This window comes from Pinus tabuliformis, chromosome 1_1, assembly GCF_031772625.1.
Source record: "Pinus tabuliformis cultivar Carrire ecotype Pingquan chromosome 1_1, CPIR1, whole genome shotgun sequence".
NCBI classification, from domain to species: Eukaryota; Viridiplantae; Streptophyta; class Pinopsida; order Pinales; family Pinaceae; genus Pinus; species Pinus tabuliformis.
This window is the reverse complement of record NC_142297.1, coordinates 11,941,843-11,952,310: the sequence shown is the minus strand read 5'-3', so window position 1 is coordinate 11,952,310 and position 10,468 is coordinate 11,941,843.

Sequence of the window (10,468 nt, the reverse complement as noted above, 5' to 3'; positions counted from 1 at the left end):
GGAGGTTTTGATGAATGGAAGGATCGTGATTTATTTATGTTTGCATTTTTATGTCTGCTACTGATGTTGCACTTCTGTACTCTTGGCAGACGTTAGAAGCAAGTAGAGGTAGATCGTTATTGTTTGAAGTCTATGAGTAAGAATTAGTCATTAATGGTACTTTTATCTCTTGATTAATTTCTGCTTGTATTCTTAAAGCGATATATAGCTGATATTGTTTGCATGCTAATGTATGAATATATAAGTTATCATTTGGCACTTCTGTACGGTGGATTTATCTATTCATGCTTAATATGCGAATGATTTGATTATGCGATGTGCTGTTCACAACCGCTCTGCCTAACTTCTTATGCAGAATGGTTTATCTTTATTGATTTATATTCTGATATCAGTTGAATGATCTTTATTACCAGCTGTTGTTAGAAATCTTTCTAGATCGCATAACAAAAGAAACATCCTGGGTTAATGTAAATTCTGTGTGTTGTTTTTCATTTGATTATAGTAATTTAGATTCAAGTTTGCAAGATAGATTTACAGTAGTTTTAGAACGTTTCTTAGAAGTAACCTAACCAAAATTCCATACACACACACATACACATCCCATGCATCGGGAAGCTGGTCCCGTTATTCCCAGTCGGACCCGCTACTCCAAACGGGCAAGGAGCCGCCAACCAGGTTCCAGACCGGGTGGGTATCCCCCTTGTTGTTGACCCGACTTCGGGGCCCTCAACATTTCTGGCGCTAGAAGGAGGGATTGAGCCTATTTTCTGTTGGAATATTTTTAAAAAACTAAAAGAGGATGTCTACTCACAGAATTCCCATTTGGAGTTGCATCCATGTTCCTACATCTTCCAACACTCCACCGGATGTGATAAGACTATTATCTCAGGTAAAATTTAATGGTGAGAATAATTCTTCTGCATTTCATCACGCGTTACAGTTCATTCATAGAGTCTCTAGTGCTGATATTCAGAAAATTGACGAAGGCGTTTTATGCAGGATTTTTACTCTCACATTCACAGCAGAAGCTAGGAAATGGTGCAGAAACCTCCCAGCTGCATCAGTCCACAGCTGGGACCAACTCGTTAAAGCTTCCATCTTGGAATTTCATTTCTATGAATACGACCAGGTGTATGATGAAATCGACTATCTGTGAAAACAAGACGAACCCGTGAGGGATTTCAATATACGATTTCATCTTAAATGCCTACAATATGATCTTGAGGATGAGCTCACAGATGAAGAATCTTCGGATTGTGATGAGGTTTCCCTACCTCTTGTACCTGAACAAATAGAATTTAGCCTAGGAGTTTTGCATGCTCTGGCATCAAAAGAAGAAGGCGAAAGTACTGAAGAGGAAAGCACCCTGACACCAGAAGACGACTTTAAAATAAAGTCAAACAGTATTTTTTCGAATCAAATACTGATGCCAAGGTTAGATCCATCCACCGTTTCTCTTTCGAAAAGTATCGACGAAAAAAGGTATGATCTAAAGCCTGATACTTATTGTGGATCTGATGAACGAGATTTATTTAATGTTTTTAAATGCATTTTTCCAGATCCACACTTTTCTCTTTACCCTGATGTTTTTAGTAGTAACAATCTTCTCCCTCATAATATCAAGTCTATTCCATCAGAGGATTATTCAAACAAGACATCGTTGGGTTTCCGAAATAAAGAGACCAATATATCACAGCCTACGATTTATACCAAACAAGAGCTGCCTCATCTCCCTTGTCTAAAAACACATAATGAAAAAGAGGAACATAGGGAAAATGGTAAAGTCTTTCGAGATAATTGTTGTGATAACTGTGATAATGTCGAATTGTCACAAGTAACTCAATTAGGGTCAGATCATAAGAAACATCTTAAATCAGAAGCTATCCCATCTAACCCTCATCTCAAAGCAAAATCCCATTTGAATATCCACGACGATGCTCCTATCTATGATTCATATCCAGAGGAGGTCTCCATCCCTGATCGCAATCATGATTTAATTCCTAATTCGCAGAACCCGGCCAGTTCTTGTGAAAAGCAGAAAGTTACAAGTAACTCCCAGACGTGTGACGCCACTGTATATACAGCTACCCAATCTTTTCTTTTTCGCTTACATTCCTTTTGTACAAAATCGGACTTCTTTTTAAAACTCCAAAATTTTGATAGATTAGATTTTGGTGATTTATGTAAAAAAACTTTCATTTCAAGCGAGATCGCTAAAAATTCAGAATTAACAATCAACGGGTTACAAGCCATTGAAATTGAAGAACCTATTTCACGGTTCGGCTTGTTATCCTTACTATTGAAAGATCACCCATTTACAAAAGAAATTCATCCCAATTTTTGTGATCCAATAGGTATTCGGTTGGAAGAAACCTATCATAAGAAGATAAAATCAGACAAGATTCCAACTAGATTCACGGTTCCTTACCCCCTAACCAACAAGTTCTACCCAAGGGGAATTCAATTCATTTTTTTTATGCTCGGGCGATCTATGCGGCTAGGAATAATAATGAATCGTTGGTTCCATTGGAAATACCATTTTTCTTAGCTATTTCCTGTACATAATTAGAGTAGGAGTAGTGGTAATTTAGATAGGGTATTAGTTTGCTTCCAATAAAGATAGGCAAAGTCAGTTGTATTCTCTACATGACCCTAGATAACAATTGCCTATCCAAAATAAAGTTTGTTCTGGCTAAACAGTATTTGACAGTTACTGAAGAAACCTTGTCTCTGTTAAAGATTTTGGAATTTCAGCTCTTATGAACAGCTAATCCTGTGGGAGTCTGGCCTTTATTATCAATAGATCTTTAACCCAGAGATGATGTTAAAGTTCAAACCCAGAAATTTTTTAAAGAAAGTTATCTCGGTGAGGAATTCGTTTTAGATCAGCACAATGAAAGGTATCAATATTAGAATAAAGATTCTCTGTAAAAGCAACCATTATCAAAAGCAACCCTATCATTGTCATCCAGAACTTTCTTAAGGAAAGAGAATTTGACTTCCTCCCTGCTAAAGGAAAATGCAACGTTCAGAGAAATGACCCAGAAAGATGCTATATCTCAAAGAATAAGAGGTCTCATCACGAGCCGACTTATCATAATCACAGATGTTATAACTTGCTGACTTTGCCAAAACTGTCTACCAAAACAGGGCAACGACTCAAGATTGTTGCGATCAAAAGACAAGGGGTCTCATCACGAGCCAGCTTGTTCAGCAAAAGTATAAATCGAGTGAATGACTGTGTCATAATTTGGCCACCAAACCAAGACATTGTTCTTTAGAGAATAAAAAAGGAAAAAGCATCAGCAAAGGTATATTTCTTTTGAAAAAGTTGTTAAAAAACCCAAAGCTGGATAAAGGATCATTCCTGGATAATAGGTAACCCTGTCGAGGCTATGGACGCCTGCTGGCAGCAGTGGCTCTACCTGCGACAAAAGGGCATTCTTAAAAAGGGGTTGATACATAAGAGAACTCTTTATTTCTATGTCTTAACAAGACCAAGTAGTAACTGATCTAAACTCGGAAAACAACCTGGGAATGCAAGTAATTGAAATAAGATGGGGATAAAACAAAACATCATTGATGCTTTGAAGTATTGTTTGTTGTTATCTTTTTATAATAAAGTTCGAATCCCCTGAGGAAATTTTTAAAAGAAAAGTCCGAAAACATCAATAGAAAAAGAGCAGAGATAACTGGTTCTCCCAAGTGAATCGCCAATTGTTGTGGTCACCAACAACCCCCCTTCTTCACTTGACATTAGCAATAACGTCAAGCAAAGAGGGGACCCTGAACAAAAATCCCAAAAAATATTTTTCTAAAGTTTTTGTATTTCTCTCCCTAAGGCTTAAATCGCATCGCAAAGAAAGGCTGAAGCATTGCTCGAGCGCGAAAAGAAAGACTGCGAAGGAGCGATGCGAAGTTCATCGCGTCGTATACATCACACGCGCCCCTTTAAAAGAAGACCTTCGAGAAATGCCGATCGCCGATATGCGATATCGCAAATCGCAAGCATAGCGCTATACGGCATAACCATTAAACAAAATTTGTGATATCTGCGATTTGCGATCTGCGATGACAGCGATTTGCGATCTGCGATCTGAAAAGACTTATCACACGATAAACCCAGGATTAAGTGCGCGCCTTGAAGGAATTTAATGACCGCATGCTTGAGTATCTAGGAATGATTGCATTACATTTATCGAAGAGTCAAGTCATGATGAATGTCAGGGTTATGCATTCATTAGAGATTAATACTTTCACGTCAAATCTTTTCATTTCCCTTCTTCTTTGCGTAGACTGCAAGACACGCAACTAATATAAGTTTATATGCAGGAAACATTTGAGGGAAAGAGGAAAGCGCCAATCAGATAGTAAAGAGATAATGCCTCCGCAAACGGATGCCGCATGCAGCAGAACCGCGGATTCCAGACTATCAGCCAACCGGCACTGATGAAATTAGACTATTCAGGACTCAGAGTCAAAGGCGCACAAAAGCAGCGTGTTCAGAAAAGATCCTGAAGCTCAGACTTGGTAAAGCAGAGAAAGAAGCGCATGAGAAGGAAGACGCTTCAGGAAAACCTGGAACAAAGAACGGAAACAATTCTTAAAACAGGGGGATGTCCATACAGCACGACTCCTAACCCACTCAGTCATTCGCACGACCGGAAACCGAAAACAGCAACAGCAAAATCAGTTCAAGAAGAACCTGGGTTATGCTAAGTATACACGTGGCGAATACACCCAGCTAGAGAAAGGTTTTCGAAAATATCTTCTGATCTGCCGGAAGGAAGTGCCAGCTCCTGTTATTTCCACTTTTATCTCCAGAGCGAAAGAAGAAAGCGGCCAGCCGACTCTTCCCAGGAAAACGTTGCACTGTTGACAGCACTAAAGAGAATATACAGAAACGGTCAGAAATTAGATTTTAAGTTTAGAAATAAAGTTTCTTTTAGTAAAAGGGCGGTCATTTGAAGCCGATTCCCTAATTTCATGTAATTAAGATTGATTAGTTAGTAGTATTTAACCCTTCTCATGGTTTTTGTAGAAGGGTCCAGAAATTTGTCAAAAACTTGTCCTCAGAACATGCACTCCTGCACCCTCAGAGGAGGTTTTGATGAATGGAAGGGTCGTGATTTATTTATGTTTGCATTTTTATGTCTACTACTGATGTTGCACTTCTGTACTCTTGGCAGACGTTAGAAGCAAGTAGAGGTAGATCGTTATTGTTTGAAGTCTATGAGTAAGAATTAGTCATTAATGGTACTTTTATCTCTTGATTAATTTCTGCTTGTATTCTTAAAGCGATATACAGCTGATATTGTTTGCATGCTAATGTATGAATATATAAGTTATCATTTGGCACTTTTGTACGGTGGATTTATCTATTCATGCTTAATATGCGAATGATTTGATTATGCGATGTGCTGTTCACAACCGCTCTGCCTAACTTCTTATGCAGAATGGTTTATCTTTATTGATTTATATTCTGATATCAGTTGAATGATCTTTATTACCAGCTGCTGTTAGAAATCTTTCTAGATCGCATAACAAAAGAAACATCCCGGGTTAATGTAAATTCTGTGTGTTGTTTTTCATTTGATTATAGTAATTTAGATTCAAGTTTGCAAGATAGATTTACAGTAGTTTTAGAACGTTTCTTAGAAGTAACCTAACCAAAATTCCATACACACACACATACACATCCCATGCATCGGGAAGTTGGTCCCGTTATCCCCAGTCGGACCCGCTACTCCAAACGGGCAAGGAGCCGCCAACCAGGTTCCGGACCGGGTGGGTATCCCCCTTGTTGTTGACCCGACATCGGGGCCCTCAACAGGTTGGAAAGACAGGAAAGACTAAAGACTCGTAGAGCCACTGGGCTACGAAATCATCTTATTGACACTCCTGATCACTTTCGTTTGCCCCATGAAGGTGGTAGCGCTATCGCTTCATCCATCCGCACCCACCCCTTGAGACTAGCACTTGCATCGCTTATTGACTTAGGGAAAGAAGGCCGTGACACAAAACTTGGCTAGGGGCCCCCTAAACCCCCTATATCCTACGACTTGTCTTGGTTGGATGCTACACAAGCTTGAAGCTGCTTTCAACAGGATTTCACATCACTTCGGCAGAAGAAACAGGGTGAAGTGACATGGGAGGAGATGAGCAACTCTCTTGACTCGCCCTCTAAATGATGTGCTTCAACTTGTCAAAAGGTCTATAATAGACTCGACATGATTAGTTAGTGAGACTTGACCTTTTGATGCACTCACTTACCAATTCATTAAGTCATTTTAACAAAATGAATTTCACATATAAAATAGACTCGATCTTTATTGCTCAACCGCTGAATCAGATTGTTCTCTCCCGACTGAATCAAAGCCCGAGGTTCAATGCCCATGAAAGAAATGTTGTCGAGGAACGAAGTCGCTCAACCATAAGGACCGACAGGGTGAGGTAACGAACTCTCGACTAAAAGGCTACCATTGGCTCGACCATAAGGATGCCCCCGGCAGGGCTCGACTGTTAAGGAGAGGGAGAGGAACTTGAGTTGCTTGACCAACGGGAGAGGACCGGCAGGGTGAGGTAATGAACTCTCAACTAAAAGGCTGCCATCGGCTCAACCATAAGGATGCCCCCAGCAGGGCTCGGTTGTTAAGGAGAGGGAGAGGAACTTGAGTTGCTCAACCAATGGAGAGGATCTCTATCTATTATCTACGTCATTTCATTCACCTATCGAGGTTAGGTAGATATGGCTGCTTCCAAGCCCACATGGAAGAGAACTTCTCACAACCCTTTAATACTACATACATTCAAACTCATCAGGCAGAGTCCTAGTACATCTTCCATTTAGCTTAGTCTTCGAACTGAACTAACCATCACACTTTGAATACTACTCCCGCCTTAGGTCAGAAAACGTAGTAGTTGGTATAGAAGGATGGCTATAACTACTAATTTGACATTAGGAAGATATCTAATCTACCTACAACTTAAGCTGAGCTTGATTCTGTTCAATCCATACCCAAACTTACCGCTTATGGAGGAAGATACAGAGAGAGATAGGATCACCCGTTAAGCCAAGAGTACTTGCTTTAACTATACCCCAGCCAGCAATAGTTTAGGCAGCCTCCATCCTGCTTGTTCCAGATTGCCTATACCCAAAGATAAATCACTTGCCCAAGTGCTCAACACCCCACCTGAGGCCACAACACTCGTATAGGTAAGTACAGTCAGGCCCTTTGACAAAGAAAGTATGGTGCTTCAAGGACAGTTAAGATCACAAAACTTGTAAAGAAAGACAGTCTTATGCTTCAAAGAAATGTTTCATCATCAAAGACATCATTCGACGTGCCTCAAAAAGACATGAATCGACAAGGTGACTCTTACAATCCAACATCTAGTAGAAGGAGAGTAGAGCTGTTGTCGAACCCTACCCAACACTACTTTTCAATTTTAGATACACACTAGCCCCCAAGAGCAGCTTCTTAGATACAATGAATTAGTAAGTAGCCAATTAGAGTAGTGCCATAAAGCCAGGGAGGGCAGGACAGAGAGAGGTGGATAGTGGCAGATATATTAGTTCCCGTAGTGATCCATCCAATTGTTGGATGACTAATGCTAGCTCGTGACACTCCAGTCCAGTGCCGAATGTGTCCATTCTAGGCTTTACCGGGAATAGAAGTGTCCTGGAAGCGTAGGGCTATGCCTATGCAGGTGGAAAAAGATCCCGCCATTGAAGTTCCGCCCATATTCACATCTATAAAAAAATCTGAAAAAGTAAGCTTCAAATGGGTGCAGAATACACTCTTAGTTTTGGTTATCCCCTCACCCATATGAATGAGTGAGTCCCTCTCCTTAGCAGTTGAGTGTGCTATCCTCTCCCGTTGGTTGAGCAACTCAAGTTCCTTGATGCTTATTGGGTGGTGGGCATCGGAATGAGTGAGTCCCTACCGGGCCTCTCCTTATAGTCAAGAGTTCGGAAGGCTCACCCTACTGGGCCTCTCCTTTAGTCGAGAGTTCGACAGGCTCACGATGGCGACGATGGCGGCCTTAACAGTCGAGCCTACTTACGCATCCTTATGGTCAAGCAACTCAAGTTCCTCTCCTTTAGTTCTTCAAGTTCCTCTCTTTTGGGGCCCCTCCCCCAAAAGAGAGTTGCTCGTCTCCTCCCACATTACCTCACTCTCACCCTCACCCTATATTTATTCCCAGCCTGAGCTAGTAAGGTCCATTAAGGCCCTTCTCTTTCTTCCCCTCAAAGTGCCCTTATTCATTCTAAACTTCCATCCAGGCAAGTTCTGAAACCGCCGCTTATTTCCAAATGGCATGTGTTGCAACTAATTGCAATTAGCTTTGTAATCACAACACGTAGCTACTCTGTCGGAAACCCTTCAGTCGAGTGTCTCAAACCAATACAATGGGTTATAATGTAACTAGTGAGTATGTTGGTGCCGATCCAACCGCGGGTTTAGTCATGTCACTATTCAATAATATGGGATAGATGCTAGGCATTTCACGAAACACCAGAATAGGCAAACAGAGTGAGTACTGCCACCTTGACACCCTGCTATCCCAACATGTTGCAAATGGTACTTATGACGAAGCGCTTCATGGGTGGATCGAGCGATATACCTTAGACAACTAAGGTCCTTCCCTGAACATATCGAACTTCCCCTTTGCTAGGAGCTTTCTCAATATATCTACAACCTGCTGATCTGTAGGAATGTAATGAAGAACCACTGCTCCCTTTTAGACCCTGTCTCTGATGAAGTGGTACCTGATATCAATATGCCAGGAACAATCATGGAACACTGGATTCTCAGAGAGTTTGAGACAACTATGATTGTCACAGTCAATCACGGTAGTGTCCAAAGTCTTATCTGTAAACTCTGTTAATAGCTTGTGAAGCCATCTGGCTTATAAACTAGTAGAGTTGGTTGCCATGTACTCTGCCTCTGCTGAGCTAAGTGTAACTGAAGCCTGCTTCCTGCTAAACCAGGAAACCAGACATGAACCCAAACTGAAGCAACACCCTGAAGTGCTCCTCCTATCAGTAGCACTACCTGCCCAATCATAATCTATAAACCCATGTAGCACCAACTCTCCATCACCAACATACCTAAGACAACAATGCATTGTGCCCTTCAAGTATCAGCGCACATGTTTTGCAGCAACCCAATGAACCTACCTGGGCTCCACCATATACTGGCTCAAGGTGTTCACTGCAAAAAAGAGAAGGTCTGGTATTTACCAGATACATGAGGGAACTTCTCAACTTCTTGTACACAGATGGATCAATCAAATCTGAATATGAATAAGCAAATGACTTCCTATTTTCTACCATAGAAGTAGCCATGGGCTTACAGTCCATCATCTTCAATATCTTAAGAATCTTAACTACACACTGACCTGCCCTCGGATCACAAGCTTTCATGGAGGTGAGCTATATCCCAGCAGCGAGGATTGGGAAACAAAATAAATTCGAACAACGCTTCTGGGCTATGGATTAAAGGTATCGATATGCAAGGGTTCGAATACACCAGATTTCTATGAGCATTTTTCTCTTTTTCCAACTGGGTTAGCTGGTTCTCCCCAAGGATCCATTCCATTCATATCAAGCTCTTCTTCCGGGTCACTCTTATTCCCCACCTACCCACCTACTCGTGAAATCTGAGGAAGGAAAGCTAGCTAGGATATCATTTGTTTAGAATAATACTTGAAACCCTGCTATTAGAAGATTTCTACTCCTGATTACGTGTGGTGGAGTGGAACTCCCCTCCTTTTTTCGATGTTATGTGAAATCCATGGAACTAAGTGATATAATAAGCAAGTTTCTAAAAGCTTATTTACATGGACTAATGAGATGAATGGACAACTATATATAGAGGCCTAACTATAGGGCTTTCACGGAGCTATGAAGATTTGAATGGAACAAATAATAAATAGAACATGGACAAGTTGAACGTATGCATGCAATATCACATATTAATGGGACATAAGTGGGCCATCTCACGTAGTATGTGTCCAGACAATCCAAAGTCTCGATAGTTGGCTCTAGGTCTTCAAGTCGAAGAACAACGTCAATGGAGACATGTAGGTGCACTATTACGTGGTGAAGATTACAATTTTCTATGAATTTCCCATTTGTCATCCAATGATGACACTTTGCTTTTTTCCTCCAAAGATTGACGAATTAAATGATATTTCCGTTCCAGTGCTTGTCTCTTCTTCTCTCTCTGAATGAGACTCTTTGGGGGCATGAAAATACTTTCCCCAGGAAGACTTCGTTAAGTAAGGAGGCATTGGAAGGCCACCCTGGGTTTACTTCGCCCTTCGGGTTCAAATTAGAAGGGACCTTACTTCTTCATAGGGGTCACTCACTATTCATATGGTGAGGGTTAATCAGGACTTGACTGGATTGACCTTTCATTCAGGACCTGATAATACCTTTCAAACCCTTATTGTTTGCCCG